We start from the raw sequence: 18,202 nt of genomic DNA, 5'->3' as shown, positions 1-18,202 counted from the left end.
GAAAGTGTGATAGCTAAATAGAAAAAGATTTAAATAAAAACAGGAAAAAAACAAAAATTTTTTTTAAAAAAAGACAGCTCAACGTTTCACTGTGCAGTGCACAGTGAAACACTGAGTACTTTTAGTATATGTTATAATAATAATAATAATATAGTATAATATTATTATTATTATTATTATTATTATTATTATTATTATTATTATTATTATATATAAGTAAAAAAAGATTAATTAAAAAGGACAAAGCAAAGAGAAAAAAACCTACAGGAAGAAAAAAAACTAATGAAGAAAAAGAAAAAAAATCTGAATCAACTGGGTTAACCCGTCAAACTTGGGGTTCATGTCATGAAAGTCTGATAATTAAACAGAAAAAATTTAATATTAAAAAACTAAATTAAAAAAATAATTAAAAAAGACAAAAAAAACAAAAAAAAAACTAAAGGCATCAGCTTTTTCACTGTGGACTGCACTGTGCAGTCCACAGTAAAAGGCTTAAAAACATAGTTTTAAAACCCGACCCGGTCATCGACCCGGTCCAGTGATCGGGTCACGGGTCAGATGGGTTGACCCGGGTTGACCCGGGTCAACCCAAAAAAAAAAAAACCACATATATAAAACACCTAATTAGTTACAAATTTACAATGCAACACTTACATAAACCAAATTTAAATTTTAAACCAACAACATAAATTTAATTCAATATCCAAAGCACAAACCAAATATAAAATTCTAAAATATTTTAAACAAAACATCCAACAACATAAATTAAATTCTAAAATATTTTAAACAAAACATCCAACAACATAAATTCTAAATCAACAACACATTCACTTTTGTTGAATGAACACATTAAGTTCTTCTGTGTCTATGGCAGCAAAATTTGGATCAAATGTCGATGGAAATGAGCCAATCTTGTCAACACCTAATAAATCATCAGCATGCTCCTTTGAAACTTCATCATCACAATCATCTTCAATCTCATTAACATTTATGACATCTACATTTCAAACATAATTAACAAATAAATATTATGTGTTAAACAATACTTTATTTTAAATAATATTTATCACTAAATAATCAATCATTAATTACCATCATCTAAAGTATCTTGTATGGTCATAGTTGATAGAGCTTGGTGAAAACTCTCTACTTCTTCCGTTGTCAAGATTGATGGGTCATCTTCGACTACCCAATTTTCAATGTCAAAAATTGTCTCAACATTAATTGGATCATAATTTCTTCCTTTCCAATAATTCCTATATATTAAAAGTGAAGGTAAACACAATATAAGTATTAATAATGCTACTAAACAAGATAAAATAATATTTAAGGAATTAGAGAAAAGAAAAATACTTTTGCTTCAATCTTAGATTGCAGTGGACGTAAACAAGGTCATTAAGCCTTTGGTGCTCCAATCTATTTCTCTTCTTGGAATGAATATGTTCAAACATACTCCAATTTCTCTCACATCCCGAAGAACTACAAGTTTGACTTAACACTCGTATAGCCAATTGTTGTAGATTTGGAGCGCTGGTTCCATATGTCATCCACCATTCATCTATACAAAAAAATAATAAGTAATGTAAAACTATGTCAATTGTGAAAGACTATGTCAAATAATATTTTTAAATATAAAAATTATATACCTGGAGGCATAAGGGTGCGATTATTTATTGCAGACGCTCGACCAAAGTCATGTTCAGCATTCCTAAAAAACTTCATCTCACTTGTAATCTTACTTTGCAATGGTAGATTTCCATGTGCATACTTCTCAAGAACATCTAGAAGTCCAGAAATGGTTCTCATATGTTTATCCATTATATTTGCATCATATTAAAATCGAGGATTCAACCAAAATGCTGCTGCAAAAAGATTTCTATAAAATTGTCCATCCCACCGATTATTGATAATGTCTATGAAAGGTTTCACTCTAGGCTTTCTCTTTTGAAATCTCCTCATCATTTCTTTTTTTGCATGATGAATAGCATCATACAAATATCTCATAGAAGGTCTATCATCACCATCAACCAATCGTAGAACTCGAACTAAAGGTTCACTCATTCGCACAATTATTACACATTCTTCCCAAAACAAAGAGTCTAGCACACTGTCAACAAAATTTTTTCCTTTGATATCTTTAGCATAAGCAGATGAGACCCATTCCCTAGATGTCACCATAGCTCTCAACTCATCTTTATGAGCTAAAATGCTTTGCAATGCAATGAAATTGGTGGCAAAACGAGTAGGAGCTGGACGAAGTATTTCTTTTCCTCTAGTGAACTTCCTCATCAAATACAATGGATAACAATGATTATAAATGTACTTTGTGATACCAGAAGCATGCTCAACAACACAACAAACTGACTGCAATTTACCAATGTCCTGGAGTATGAGGTTGATGCAATGAGCAGCACAAGGAGACCACAATATTGAAGGAAATTCTTCCATCAATAACCTGCCAGCAGCAACATAATTTGCAGCATTATCAGTCACCATATGCACAATGTTTTCTACCCCAACATATAAAACAACCTCTCTAAACAACTGATACAACAATCTAGCAGTTTTTGAGACATCTGATACATCCACGGTTTTTAAAAAAACTGTTCCTTTAGGACAATATACTAAGAAGTTAATTAAAGTCCTCCTCTTCTGATCAGTCCATCCATCAGCCATTAATGTGCAACCAGTCTTCTTCCAAATCTCTCGATAACTCTCAACATAAATCTTCACTTCATCAACCGCTTTTGCCAAGTAATAACCACGGATAGCATGTAAATTTGGTCCTTTATAACCAGGACCCATGGTTGTTACAGCATCTATGGCATGCTGATAATACACAGAGTTAACAGCATTAAATGGCACACATGCATCAAACATCCACTTCGCTAAAGCAAGATCACACCGTTCAACTGCTTCTTTCCTTTGCCAACAATTCTGAAGAGACTTTTGAGCACCAGGAGTTGTTCTCAGCATGAAATATGTCCCTAATGTTGCAGATTTCTTCTGCTTTCCATAACTTGTAGTTGATTGTTTTACAGTGCTGGTGCTTTGAATCTTTTTCTTTTTTGCAACCTTCGGTGGTAACATATGTTTTTTAGTATTGACATCCTCATCCTCCTCCTCCTCATCATCATCATCACCATCATCTTCTAATTGCCTAATCATCATCTCTTCATGCTCTCTTTGTTGTGCATTAAATGGATTGAAATCTGCTTGCATTTCTCTAACTCTTTTTTTTGTTTCAACATTTCCTTTAAGGTTCAAAAGCATTTGATGTCGAACATCAGGAGGACATTTGCGACATTGTTCAACTTCTCCTTTAGCTCCAACTAAGTGTTGCTTAAATCGATTAATGCCACCACCCGCAAATACTTTAGCACAATATAAACATACTAATTTAGTTTTTTTACATCCAACACTAAGTTCAGGAGCTTCTCTACAATGACCCCATGCCAAATCTGTTCTTCCTCTACTACCACTTGACATGGAAATTGAAGGTTGAGATGATTGGGCCGTTGAAGGATCACTACTTGGAGTACTACCATCATGTGAAGACATTTTAAGGACCTGGCATAATTTATAAGATATCATTGGAAAATTCTTTCAACGAGATTACTAATTACTACCATAATTAAAGTTTCAATTCATTTCTATAACAAAATTCTGATTTCATGCTACTGCACACAATACTTCATCCTGTCTTATCTTAGAACTCAACAAGTTCAATTCAACAATAACTAATAACTAATTCTCACAAATTCAGTTAAACGGCCAACCATTATATCAACATCACAGAAAACTAAAATGGCCAACACCATTCATAAAATCAATATATCAACATCACGGAAGCAGAAGCAGAAGCAGAAGCTGAAGCTGAAGCAAACGAACAGTCAACCAATATCAACTTAAGCAGAAGTAAACGAACAGGGACGGCCAAAAATTAACAACAATATTCACAGCTACTTGCAGAATATTCACAGCTACAAAAATTAAAGAACGAAATATTCACATTTCAGTTTTCACAATCCAGTACTGTCGAAAACACAAAATAATAATCTAAAACGAAAATGGAAAGAAACTAAGATAGAACCACTAACTATAAAGATAAAGGAGGTGACTGTAAAGGTCTCCGACCGAGGCTTTGAAATCGCAGAAAAATAAAAGAACAGAGAAAACGAGATACATACCTGTGGGAAGAATCGTTGGGTCAATCGATGGGAAGAATTGATGGGTCAACAGAGGGAAGAACCGATGCCACTGTTATACTCTCCTGCAAGTTCAATCGAGAGGGAAGAAGATGAAATAGAGGATAGCGAAAGGCAAAAGAAGAAAGAAACCAGTAAAAGCTCATCTAACCTTATGCTCAGAATTGAAACGGCGATCAAGGATTCAAGAGTCTTCTGCTCATCTGCTCTTCTTCGCGACTGAGAGTGAAATGGGTTTGAAAATTTCTTGAAATTAATTAGGCCTTCTTCTCACTTCTGCAGTTCGGTGCTCTGTAAATTGCAATGCTTTCGTCCCTCTGCTGTTGTCGTCTTGGCTTTTTAATTGTAAAGGCCAAAACGACGTCGTTTCGGGCATGAGGATATAAAAAAAAATATACCCGGGTCTCAGCCGGGTTTGGCCGGGCCGGCCGGTTCCCGGGTCGACCCTCCGGGTCGACCGGGTCTGGCCGGGCCAATTCCCAGCCTGTTTTTTACTTGGACCCGGCCCGGCCACAGACCCGGGTCGCCCGGGTCCCGGGTCGACCCGCCGGGCCGGGCCGGGTCTTAAAACACTACTTAAAAAGGAAAAGAAAAAAAAAAGGCATATGCCACGGGTCATTTTTTTCCTTGCATAAAAAACATCAAAAAATACTAAGATCTAAGAGTGTTAAGTCTTTCAGCAAAGATATATTCAAGAGTCTTTGGTCTAGCTGCAACGCTTGACCCAAGAGTAATATTAATAATATTAATAATAATATTAAACTTACACGACTCAAGTTTAATTGAGTTTAGTTGCAACAGCGGACCCAAGAGCCTTGGATGTGGGTCTGGTTGCAAGGTCGTGTTATAAAAATGTAATAATTAAATAGATTAATTAAAAAGAAAAAAACAAAGAAAAAAAACTAACAGGAAGAAAAAAAAATGAAGAAAAAGAAAAAAAATGAATTAACTGGGTTAACCCTTCAAACCAGGTTAACTCGTCAAACCTGAAATTCGCGTTATGAAAGTTTGATAACTAAATAGAAAAAAAATTTACGGGTTAATCCAGAATTAACTGGGTTAACCTATCAAGCTCAGAAGATGTGCCATGAAAGTCTGATAATTAAATAGAAAGAAATTTAACATTAACAAACTAAACTAAACAAAAAAAATTAATTAAAAAGAGAAAAAAATTCGGGTTAACTCGTCAAACCAGGTTAACCCGTCTAACTCGGGATCCATGTCATGAAAGTCTGATAACTAAATAAAATAAAATTTAACATTAACAAACTAAATTAAACAAAAAAAAACTCATTAAAAGAAAAAAACACAAAGAAAAAAGCAAAAAAAAAAGCCATAAAGGCATAAAAAAGGAAAAAGAATGAAAAAAAAAACAAAAAAAAATGAGCAGTTTATAATTATAATATAATAATAATAATAGTTATAATATAATAATAATAATTATTATATTATATGAAGAATGTTTCCTTTTTATGCAGGGAGATGGGCATTAATCAAAGAAGGAAGGACCTACTTTTAAAAACTGATAGAATTGTTGATGATCTGTACTTCTTAAAGGATATTCTTTGTGTTGGTGAATCTCGTTTGAGTGAAGTAGTGACGCAGAAGGTGCTTAACTTGCTTCTCATTCCTATATTGCATCCTTTGCTTCATTCAAGGCAGAGTGATGTAAGATGTCTTTCCTCTTAATTCCTTGGGACTATATTTTTTTGTTATTGAATTTTATCAAACAATTTCTGATATCTTTTAAAATTATATTTTCTTGTGGGTCAGTCTATGCAACATGGAAACAAATATAATTGCAATCATATTTAGAAGGGAAGCAACCTTTGCTCATTAAGTGTTTTTTTTTTTTTTTTGCAACATAAACACTATCTCTGTACATCAAAAAGGAAAAAAACTAGGAAACATCAAATTGTCTTATTTGCTCGGAAAGGTAAGAGAATGGACCTTAAATGTATGGAAAAAAGGTACACACAACAGGGTTAGCTTAAGGAGCAATCAGATCCTAGAATTAAACTTATTAAACTAATTTTTTATTCCACGATCTCCAATGTTAGAACCAGTAATAATTTGGGCTTCAATAATTCGCTCGGCAAGCTATGTAACAATAAGTCTTGTCCCATTACATAAACCAACAGAGGGACTAAGGTTCTGAAGTAACATAATTGGTGTGCCAATTTTCAAAGAAATATTGTGCTGAGGCACACCATTAAAGTCAAGCTGGTTGATAAATTCAATTGAATACAATAAATCTATGTTGTCAATGTCACCAAAACTTGTTTGGATAGAATCACAACTAAGAAAGTTGTATTTATGACCATGTATAATATCAAGGATAAAATTATTAATCTCAGAAATAGTTAGGTTCTTTGGTGTAACAATTGCCCTCTCTTTAAAATAAAATGGGTCAAGATAAGCCCTTTCAATGTCAAGATATATGGCAGAGACAATAACTGCAATCGGACAATCCATTACTTGAACTTGAAGTTCACATGAGATTTTGATAAATGTTGCATCATGATCATTCAAAACAACCAAATCACATAGTTGTCCATCACCAATTAAAAGTATCCACTCTGCAAACTGTCTAAGTTTTTCCTTTTGATCTGGGCTTAAACCACAGCCGATAGTCGCATATTTTGATTCAAAGTGAGGAATGTGAATGCAGACTAAAGCGATGAAGTGCTAAAAGAAGCATTAATTATTTCTTCATTTGTTCCTCCAGGTATAACAGGAAGAATTTGTCGAAAATCCCCACCTAATAAGACGGACTTACCACCGAATGGATTGTTGAGTCGTCTCCCATCTGGTGTTTTAAGAATATCCAATAGAGACCTGTCTAAAGCTTCAAAACAGAATCTATTATTCATCGGAGCCTCATCCCAAACAATGAGTGATGTCATCTCCAGTAGTCGTGAAAGGTGAGTGTTGTGTTTGATCTCGCACGTTGAATTCTCATTAACTTCTAATGGAATTTTAAATCTAGAATGGGATGTTCGTCCTCCAGGTAACAGAAGATAAGTTATTCCAGATGAGGCAACAACAAGCACAATTAAACCTTCAGATCTAACCCGATTAATAATTGTATGCCACAAAAAAGTCTTTCCTGTCCCACCATGACCATGAACAAATATGAGCACTTGTTTGTTTTGTAGTATTGATGTAATAACAGAGTCATATATGTTTTTTTTACATGGGTTAAGATGTGGGATAGCCAATGAATGGTTATTTCTAAGCTCAGCAAGATCATAGTCAAGTTCTTCCCTTAAAAGTTTGGTCCATCAATCGACCATTTGGCATTGGAAGTTTATGATCTTTCAATGAAGTTGCGGAAGCATTTAAAAGTTGTTCGAGTTCATAAAGTACATAGTTTCTAAGTTCGTCATTAGACAAACGAAGGTTCAACATTGAAAAAGAAGATCTTAAGCGGTATTCAATGTCATCATGCATAAAATGCCAAAATTGATCGAAAAGACTATTCGGATCAGCAACCTCGCAAAACATAATAATATTAACAAAAAGTTGCCTTAGTTGCGGAGAGGAAGTTGTTGGAATAGCTTCACTAAACGCATCTGACCATTCTTTATCATCTCCTAATAGCCCCAAAGCCTTGCATGCAATTGAAAAGTTGGAAACACTGTACCAAAGATTTGCCGCAAGTCTTCAAAGCTTTTTGCTCCTTTAACATGGTTAAGTAACATCCTGAGAAAATACAACTCCCCAGCAACAGGATGGACATACACAATGCGACCAAGGCAAAATCCATGTTATTTAATAATCCATTCTTTCTGCCTAGCATCCCAAACATACTTGCTTGGAAACTGCGAGTAATATAGATCTCGTGCATCGACATCAACTCTGTTGCGCTCAAACCACTCCGTGAGCATTGTCTTATTAATCCCAGGCCTTCTAAGAACTGATGGTAAGGATTCATTGCCTGAAAAAAAAAAAAACACATGGTGCTGTAATGGTAGATGGACTTGGAGTCTTTCAACAGCTGGGCTCCTTGAATGGATTGGGAATTGGAATAGCCGTCATACTGCCTCATATGAACAAATGAATCTACAGTTTAGATAAGCTTGTATTTCATCATTAGTCTCTTTTTTCATAACCATTCTGCATCGATCAGCTCCTTTGTTAACATACTTAAAAAGATACTTGATAAGCATGGATTGACAACAAATTTCAACATTAATGTGTGCATTGTATGGGAGCAGAAGTTCTTTGTTGTATGGGACAACATGACAATTTGAGAGGGAAATGCCAGTTTTAATAACGTGACCCATAGGCTACATGCGTCGTTTATAGTAAACAAAGTCATTCTCATCAAAGACAGTTGCATCCTTATTTTTTTTTTTGGAAATTATTTGGAACATTTATTCTTTTCCATACATTAAGCCTTTGGATTTGCAGCGCCGCATGGACTATGCATCATAAATTTTGAAACTATTTCATAGCAAACAAGATCTTGATTCTTGTCAGGTATTACAGCTGAAATAACAGAGGCAACATCCTCAGGTGAACGGAATTTGAATTCTGGAGCTAGCCAGACTAATAAATGAGTGTGCGGCAAGCCTCTTTTTTGGAACTCCACAACGCAAACATCTAAAAAGAGAAAATGCAAGCAAAGAAGTAAAAATGGTTGTCTGCAAAAGGAAAAAAACCCCCTGAAATTTTAGAAATAAAATAGAAATACCAGCAATTGTTCATCCAAAAGGCTTTCCGGATTTGATGAATGACATCATATTAATTAGCTTTGAATGAAATACCCTTGCGATGATGTCAGGCTTGTCCTCAAGCTGATAGTTTCTTGTCTTTTTAATTTCTCGATGAATTTCAGGCCACTTAACATTGCAGGTGAATGTAATAAAAAAATCAGGATTTCCATAACACCTACATATGGCCATAGCATCTTGGTAATTATTAATCATATACCGAGGGCTTCCAGTTAAAAAGGATGGAAGTATAATTTTCCCTGTAGTTGATCCATCAACATCACCTCTAGCAATAGCATCATGTATTCCTTTGTAATGTTCACTTCTAAGATTTTCTTGGTTTGCACGTATAAAATCCAAACGATCCTCTTCAACATTAACGAATGCATCGACCAAAAATTGTTGGTACAATCGTTCGCCTTTTATGAGAGTGCTTTCTTGCTTTTCTCTTTCATGAATGAGATAAGCATAATAGGCTCTCATCGCAACCTTTTGTCTTTTTTTGGGTGGCTGCTGCTCTTGATGAGCCAACATAATATCAGTGTGAAAGCCATCCTCACCATATGGAAAAAGAAGTGGATAATGAAGGGCCATAAATTTTGGATGAAGCTTTGAGATTCTTTGCAGTGTTCCAGATGAACTTTCAATAATTATGTCTCGATCAGATCGAGAATGACCAATTTCCCCAACAACCAAACCACCAATGTCATTTAAAGAAGGATCATCATATTGCCTTGAGTCATTATCTCTTTTACCAATTAACCGAAGCTTGAACTCTGGAACCTCGGCATCACCAAACCTTTGTCTAGCATGACAGAACAAACGAACCAATTCATTAGATGAATCAAGCATATTGATAAGACCAACAACAATCTCACTATCCAAGACTGAAGGAAAATTTTCATTGCAAAATGGTTGTAGTCGGTTAGCAACCTCATTATCTATATCAAAAATATAGAGTTGTGCAAACTTGGGACCTCTATTATCCATGGGAAGAGGAGAACCCATAAGATGGTGGCAATATCCATTGACCTGAAAGACATAAGATCCAGATTGAGCATTAACAGAATGATCAATTGCAGCCCCCATAGACGTGAAAGCGAACATTGAGTTATAAGCATGAATTTCACGCCGAAACTTTTTGGATGATGAACCATTAGTTGGGTTGAGGAGGTTGTCAAGGTAGTTGGGTGTTTCTTATGGAGCAGGAAGCACCACTTTCCCTTTATTACAACAAAGTGTAAAGCATGGGTTTGTTTTGCTTGAACGCGCCAAGCGTTCTTGGAACCAAAAAAAATCACCGTAACGCCTACACTTGTATGTTTTATCCCCAAAATCAATGTATTCAATTAAATAACATGTAAAAAATAAAGTTAAGATACTCGAAGGAACGATATAAAAAAGGCAATGAATTAAAAAAAAATGGTTGCAAAAGGAACATGATCAGATTACATACGCTTTTTTTTCTGATAGGAAGCTTGGCCTATAATACATTGATGATTAAGGGCTTGTTCAGAGAGTCCTTGAGATTCATGATTTGAAACTACATCATTATAGTGAAATGAAGCAAAGGCGATAGATTGTGGAGGATTGGATAGCTTTGTTGCATTAATTTCATTAGTTTGAGTTTGCATTATGTTGTTTGATAAGGAGAAGGTGGTTTGTATATGTATGTGCCGGTGCGAACAGACCAAAGTCCCAACTCCTTGAGTATGTTGTGGAGCAGATGTTGTATTTGAAGAGCTTGGGCTATTGGATAGCAAGATTCTATCAACGGAAGTTTCATAGTCATTGAAAGCAAATTGTGAGTATCGAGAAGATGGCACATACTCATCCGGCTGAACATGTTTGTGAGGACTTGTCATGTTGTTGCTAAATAAACCATGTAAACAAACATCAAGGTAAATGAAAGAAAAGCACTAAAAAACCATGATTAGCACAACATCATGGTTAAGTGAAGGAAAACACAGGGATATAAAAAATCTTAATGACATGCACTTTCTAAAAAAACTATGTAAACATAGGGATAATAAGCAATAGAAGAAAAAACATCATGAAATTAAGTGTTGGGCAAAGATTAACTGGCTTGCAAGGCAAAGGAATGACATTGGATTGAAATCTTTAATATATCATGAGACATGATGATGGGGTAGGCTTAGCTAAAAAAACTACTCCTTGGTTCAAGAAAGGATGAAGATATAACAATAAAAGATCAAGCAACTAAAAAAGAACATTACGTGTTGCTAAACATAGAAATACCATAACCATGATTAAGCATGCAAGGAAATAGAAATGCATAAAGCAAATAAGAGAGAAGAATGAAACAAACCTGAGAAAATGTTGACGATAAATAAAAGTGACCCCTTCAAAACACCTAAAAAACCAAAGTAAAATTTTGATTAATAAGTGAAAGGATAAAAACAAATAGACATGGGGCATAAGACCTAGAAAATTAGGCATGAAAAAACAAACTAAAATAAAAATAAAAGATGAGCTAACATATTCAGGTGAAAGAAACTAACATCACAATCTTGGCAAACACAAAAAAAAGAAGAAAAAAGGTAACAAAACCAGAACAAAATTGTATAAGCTGCAAAGAATAAGGGTAATAATTTTTGTAATTTTTTTAATGAGAGTGTCTTGTGTTCTGTAATCTTTTTTAAAAAATTAAAAAATAGGGCAAGAATTTTTTTATTTTTAAAACCCTATTATAATCTATAGTTTGACATATGTAAACACTGTTAAAAAATAAAGACTTATGACCTCCCTTTTTTATATGATCATTAGGCATGTGAAATCTTGTAAGCTCATGTTCTTAAACAAACAATACTTAACCTAACCTCATCATAAAAGTATAAATCCCATGTCATTTTTTGAAATGTGATTCATACCATTAATACATGTATGGTAGTCATGTAGAGAAGTGTCAATTTGTATATACCATTGAATAATTCGAATTTTTATTTTTATATTAGATCTAAAAAGATATTGTTTTAAAATATTTTTTCCTCTCAAGCACAATGAAAAAACCAATGCTCATATCTAAAAAAAAAACAACATGTATTAATGAATATATAACCCAAGTTTTAATTGTGATGCTAAGAAACATATATAAATTAATATACAATATCATGAATCATATGTGTCTTAAAAACCAATACTTATGCGCAAAGTTTGTTTTTTTTTCCCCTGTAATGAATGGCCATGCAAATCGTTTCAAACTTAGTGTGAAAGAACAGTCAATGAGCAACGGTTGCTTCTCTTCGTTTTTTGCATAATGGCTGGCCATACTCTCCTCTCCATTATTCCCATATATGTCGTGTCCCTAAAGTTTTATGAATCGCATTTCCGATGGAGTTTCGAGAAGCAAAATTAGCAGAGCTGTTCCAAAACTAAGAAGCTAAGCAGCAAGCAAGCATCAAACTTCTATGTCCGTCAAGATTTTGACCTTTAGCTCTCTATATTTTCTTTATTTATAAATGATAATATTTTCTTATATAAGATAAATAATTTAATATATATTGTGATGGGAAATATCAACGACCCCGCTAATACGTGATTTATGATTGACAGTAGTAGTATTTCTCGCGCACAGATGTTAAAATATTGGAGAAAGGCTCGGTTTAAATTCTATCTTTTCAACTAAATTGTGACCCTAATCAATCTCAAATCAAGTTGATTTCAATAACAACTCTACATGCACTCTGGATAGAAATATATATAAATTTGTTAAGATATTTTAGAGATATAGATAAAGTTATTATTTAAATCTTGGATAAATCAAGTATAATATTTCTGTTTGGATTTGCGAGTGGTACAGATACAGTTCAATCAGCTCACTATATATATATATATATATATATATATATATTCTTTATAAATATAATTTCATATAGCATTCCACCAATCATACGACAAAAGAAACAAAGAGAAAGAAAGAGAGATGGCTGGAGGGGCTTTCGCTCCAACATCTGGTGGAAAGGAATACCCTGGAAAGTCAACTTTCAGGGTGTTCTTCACTTGCCTTTTTGCAGCAACAGGAGGTCTAATTTTTTGTTATGATCTTGGTATTTTAGGTGTGTAATAATGTAGAATTAAGCAATTTCTTTTTGAAGATGTAATAATTGTATCTTGATTTTTGTGTGTTTCTAACCATTTATTTATTTCGTATACTAATTTCACCTCTACGATGTTTCCTGTTGTTGAAGAAGGAAAAAAAAATTTACAACGATTTGCACTCGTTTTGTTTTGGTTTAGTGTTAATGAAAAATGAATGGTAGCAATTCGAGGTTAGTTTGTTGGAGTTATGCCTTAAGTTGCTGCCTTTGTTTTATTTTAGTATTGTCTATCTTTGTTATTTTAATTCTGCTGAAATAAAAGACTAGAGTTGGTCTTCAGGACGTGAACTAGTCTTTAGGAGTCAGTTATGTTGTTAGCTGAACATGGTACATTTATGTTAGTGGTCATGTTAGTGGTCAGCTGAACGTGGCACATTGTAGTGCTACAAACCAGCAATATCAGTTTGTTTCAAGTCTATTTAAACGTGTAAAGATTGCTGAAACAAAATATGCAATCAATGATATTTTTCAGTTCAATAAAACAGTAAAAACTTCCACTGTTCAAATCAAAGTCTGCATTCTGTTTTTCACTTCTTCTTTTCAATCTCTTCAAACTCTTTCAATTGATATCAGAGCAATTTTCTTGAAGGGCCTGTGATGGATTCTGCACCCATATTTCTCCTCCAATCTTCAATGGAGAGAATTTTCAACTATGGGCAGTAAGAATGGAAACTCACCTAGAAGCCTTAGATTTGTGGGAAGTTGTTGAAGAGGATTATGAGGTGCCACCACTGCCTAATAATCCAACTATGACTCAGATCAAAAGTCATAAGGAGAGAAAGACCAAGAAATCGAAGGCGAAGGCATGTCTGTTTGCTGCTGTTTCCACAACCATTTTCACCAAGATCATGTCACTTCAATCAGCAAAGGATGTTTGGGATTACTTTAAGAAGGAATATGCAGGAGATGAAAGAATTCGTGGAATGCAAAGCTTAAACTTGATACGTGAATTTGAGCTGCAAAGGATGAAGGATTCTGAGACTATAAAGGAGTACTCAGACAAATTGATGGGGATTGCTAACAGAGTCAGTCTGCTGGGAACATCATTTGCAGATTCCAGAATTGTTGAAAAACTTCTGGTCACAGTACCAGAAAAGTATGAAGCTTCAATTACAACATTAGAGAATATTAAAGACCTGTCAAAAATTACATTGACAGAGTTGCTAAATGCCTTACAAGCTCAGGAGCAGAGAAGGCTTATGAGGCAGGATCATGCAATTGAAGGTACTTTGCAAGCAAAATTTGCAGACTATGACAAGAAGAAGTTCTTCAGGAAGAACGCAGCTTCAGGCAGCATTAAACCAAATCAAGGTTACAACAAAGGAAAATTTATTAAAAGGAATTTTCCACCTTGTCAACACTGCAACAAGAGTGGTCACCCACCATTCAAATGCTGGAAGAGGCCTGATGCAAGGTGCAGCAAGTGCAATCAGCTAGGACATGAGGCAATAATCTGCAGATTCAAAAATCAAAAACAAGAAGAAGATGCTCAAGTCGCGAACCAAGATGATGAGGATCAGATGTTTGTGGCTGCATGCTTCTCGGTTCAAACCACCTCAGACCATTGGCTAATTGATAGTGGTTGCACCAACCACATGACTTTTGATAAAAGTCTTTTCTGAAATTTGCAGCCTACAGAAGCTGCAAAAGTCAGAATTGGAAATGGTGAATGCATTGAAGCCAAGGGAAAGGGAACAATTGCCATCACAACAAATTCAGGTACAAAAACAATTGCAGATGTTCTTTATGTGCCTAATATAGATCAGAATTTGTTGAGTGTGGGGCAATTAATTGAGAAAGGAATGAAGGTGATTTTTGAAAATCAACATTGCTGTATTTTTTATGCTGCTGGGTGTAAAATTCTACAAGTTAGAATGAAGAGCAAAAGTTTCTCGTTTCTGCCATTTGAGGAGGAGCATAATGCTTTCCCAACAAAACTCAATTATACTAAGTTATAGCACAAAAGGTTGGGGCACTGCCATCAACAAAGGATGTTTACCATGAAGAATTCTGAGGCTGTCAGAGGTATACCTCCATTTACTGAAATTACATTGTACTGTCATGCTTGTCAGTTTGGTAAGCAGAATAGAAAATCATTTCCGAGATCAACTTGGAGATCATCCCAAAAGCTGCAGCTGATTCATACCGATGTGGCTGGTCCTCTAAGCACACCATCATTAAATGGCAGTAAATATTACCTGCTGTTTATTGACAATTTCTCTCGAATGTGCTGGATTTATTTCATGAAATTCAAATCAGAGGTGGCTGGAATTTTCTGGAGATTCAAGAAGAATGTGGAGAATCAAAGCAACTGCAAAATTCAAGCAATTCGTTCAGACAATGGCAAAGAATACACATCAACAGAATTCAATCTTTATTGTGAAGAAGCTGGCATTGAGCATCAACTCACAGCCCCTTACACTCCAGAGCAGAATGGGGTTAATGAGAGAAGAAATCGATACATAATGGAGATGGCTAGATGCATGCTACATGAGAAGAACTTGCCTAAAGTTTTTTGGGCAGAAGCTGCTAACACAGCAGTATTCCTGCAAAATCGTCTCCCAATAAAGCTTTTGACAGAAAAAACTCCTTTTGAAGTGTGGTATAATTACAAACCCTCACTTAGTTTTCTTAAGGTTTTTGGCAGCACATGTTTTGTTCACATTCCACAGATTAAGAGGGACAAGCTAGACAAGAAGGCAATGCAAGGTATCTTTGTTGGCTATAGCGCAATTTCTAAAGCCTACAAAGTATACCTCCCTCAAACCCAGAAGATTACAATTACACGGGATGTGCAATTCCATGAAGACGACAAATGGAACTGGGATGAAACACAAGAGATCACGGTACTTGATGATCAAATTATTACTCCCCTGCAAAATGAATCAATTGATGAATCACCAGTACGAGGCACCAGATCACTTGAAGAAATCTATCAAAGGAGCAATGTGGCTGTTTGTGAACCAGAAAATTATGAAGATTCGCAGATGAATCCAGGATGGCAGGAAGCAATGAAGGAGGAAATACACATGATTGAAAAGAATCATACGTGGGAACTTGTTGATCGACCTGCAGACAAGAACATTGTTGGCGTCAAGTGGATTTTCAGGACCAAACTGAATGTTGACAGCTCCATCAACAAATTCAAGGCAAGGCTGGTTGTCAAGGGGTATGCTCAAGTGTATGGGGTGGATTATTCAGAAACATTCGCTCCAGTAGCAAGGATGGACACCATCAGATTGTTGCTTGTTGTTGCTGCACACAAAAACTAGAAAGTGTTCCAGATGGACGTAAAATCAGCCTTCCTCAATGGCAATTTACAAGAAGAAATTTATGTTGAACAACCTGCTGGATTTGTTGTTCAAGAAGAAGAAGACAAGGTGTACATGCTGAAGAAGGCATTTTATGGATTAAAACAGGCACCAAGGGCCTGGTATGGCCGAATTGATGACTACTTGACAGGGTTTGGATTTCAGAAAAGTCTTTCTGAATCAACCCTCTATGTGAAGAAAATTGATGATGATGTTCTTATTGTGTCCCTCTATGTTGATGATTTACTTGTAAGTGGAAGTAATTTCCAGCAAATTGAAAGGTTCAAGCAGGACATGATGCAAGCTTTCGAAATGAGTGACCTTGGACTCATGAGTTTTTTTCTTGGCATGGAGATTAAACAAAGCAGAGGAGTGATCTTCATTGGTCAAGAAAAATATGCGAAGGAGATTTTGAAGAAATTCCAAATGGAGAATTGCAAACCAACTGCTACTCCAATGAATCAGAAGGATAAATTCAGCAAAGAGGATGGGACTGCCAGGGTAGATGAAGAAAAGTACATTCATCTCCCTCCAAGTATCAATAAGCCTCTCATAATTCCTCTTCTTACTCAACACAAGGTAACCCCACTATATAATAATATAATCAGTAAACTTAATCACGACTAACTTTACCTTTTTTCTTCTCAGAGTAGTTATGATAATGAGAAATCATCTCTAATTTCTTCTCTCGTTTAGGTAAGTTTTTAGATCATTTATTCCTTAAAAAATGATATCTTCATTTTAATACTCCTAAGATTTCTATCTAAACCATCACGAACTTTAGTATCTCATTTAAACTCTCTAGTATTGAAATTTCTGTTTAGCCAAATTCTCTCCCATTGACTAAATAAAACTTGATTAAAATCATTTGCATCTCCATCCTCATTCTCATCTATAAACTCATCTATAATTATACGAGCATGTCTTTCTTGCCTCCTAGAATTAATGACCTTTTGGAATTGTCCCTCCTTGCAAATTAGCAATTATGACATCTTATATATCCATTTAATCCTTTGCTTCACCAAATAACAGATTTATTCTCTTAAATTGTTGCCAAATTGCTTATAACACAAATAATGTATTCTCCTTCTCCTACTTAAATGAAGAAAACCATCTTTGGACTCATATTCATATCTGGAAAAAAAACAAAATGTTAGTAGGAAACCTTACATACTTTTTTATGTGTTTACACTCAAAGATATGTCACTCCACTTATATTTCACTATTAACTTGGCTTTTATCGATGTTATTCTTGCACCTTTTTGCCTTTTATAACTCCTAACTCTTTTCTTCAGTTTTTTAAGGAACTAAACAAAATCAATCAAAATATTTCAGCTTATAAAGTTCAATTAAAGAATGCAAAAAGACAGGCCAATCAAGAAAATGAGAACGAATTCAAAAATGACTAAAATAAAACCCGAAAAAATAATGGAAATAAATCTGAATTCTCCACAAGATAAATCAATAAAACTGATTCCTATATGTAATTAAATAAAATTGAAGTCAATATGAATTTATACAAACAAATCAAAACCATAATAATTTTTTTTTTCAAAGCTATTGAATTTCAATAGCGTCGATTTTAATCAACCTGATTTTAAGATTTGGTCTTTTTTTTTTTACAAAATACTAGATTGATTTATAACACTTTTTTTAATTAATGAAACCGTTAACTATAAAATTAGGATAAAGCCAAAATCAAGATTATAAAAAAACTAGAAAATCATGTTAAAGTTGAAATAAAGAGCTAAAAAAATAAAGGTTCAACAGTTTTGAGAGAAAACCAAACTTAACAACAAAAATAAGACTTAAAACATGAACAAAACTGAATTTAAAGATAGATAGAT

This window comes from Populus nigra, chromosome 12 (assembly GCF_951802175.1).
Source record: "Populus nigra chromosome 12, ddPopNigr1.1, whole genome shotgun sequence".
In the NCBI taxonomy this organism is placed as follows: Eukaryota; Viridiplantae; Streptophyta; class Magnoliopsida; order Malpighiales; family Salicaceae; genus Populus; species Populus nigra.
The sequence above is the reverse complement of the archived record's forward strand: the minus strand, read 5'-3'. Positions refer to the sequence as shown.